The sequence below is a fragment of the Carcharhinus amblyrhynchos genome, chromosome 5 (genome assembly GCF_965287045.1).
Source record: "Carcharhinus amblyrhynchos chromosome 5, sCarAmb.v2.hapA, whole genome shotgun sequence".
In the NCBI taxonomy this organism is placed as follows: domain Eukaryota; kingdom Metazoa; phylum Chordata; class Chondrichthyes; order Carcharhiniformes; family Carcharhinidae; genus Carcharhinus; species Carcharhinus amblyrhynchos.
Genome location: NC_137328.1, coordinates 40881084 through 40881949, shown reverse-complemented (window position 1 = coordinate 40881949; position 866 = coordinate 40881084).

Sequence of the window (866 nt, the reverse complement as noted above, 5' to 3'; positions counted from 1 at the left end):
CTATCTCTTCCACCTGCATTGCTACTTTCAGTGATCTGTGCAACTGTACACCCAAATCCCTCTCTCACTATTAGACGATTAGTTTTATCCAACTCATTGTTAGTACAGCCTGTACAATTGTGGTTCGAAAGCATATTGCTCCAGAAACTAGCTTTAATGGAGTCAAAATAGCTAGATCAATTAGAATCGATCAATTTCTGAATTGATCTATTCTATTTTTCCCAATCTGTATGGAAACAAAAGTCTCCCATTAAAACAGCCCTGTTTTTGCAGGAACTTCTCTAATCTCTGCATTCTGCCACAGCATTGATGCTATCAGGAGGTCTAATGACAACCAGGTTCAAGATGGTGGTGCACCACTACCTTCTCAGTTGCAATTAGAGATAAGCGATAAATACGTTGGCCTCGCCATCAATGCCTATATCCTGTGAAAGGATACACAAAAACCCCCATTAGAATTTTAATTTTTCTCTTGCTCCTGAATTCTAACCATAGGATCACTGCTGATTGCTTTTGCCTACTAATATCTCCTCCTATTAATGTTATAGCATGTTCACTCAATGAGGCTTCCTGCCCTCCCCTTTGAGTTTCTCTATTACAGTAACTTTTCACAGCAGCTTTCACAGTATTTTCACAATAACTTCATTGCGGTGTTAATGTAAGCCTATTTGTGACACTGATAAATAAACTTATCCTTTCTATGGCCTTATAAACTGGAATATTTAATTCTCAATCATGTCCAACCTGCGGTGGTAATGGCCACTATGTCTTCTATCATATATGTGACAAGTAGGAACTAAGTAAGCCACCCCAGGTCTGCCCCACAATTCTTTAAGATCATGATCTACACAATGTCTTCTTTCCTG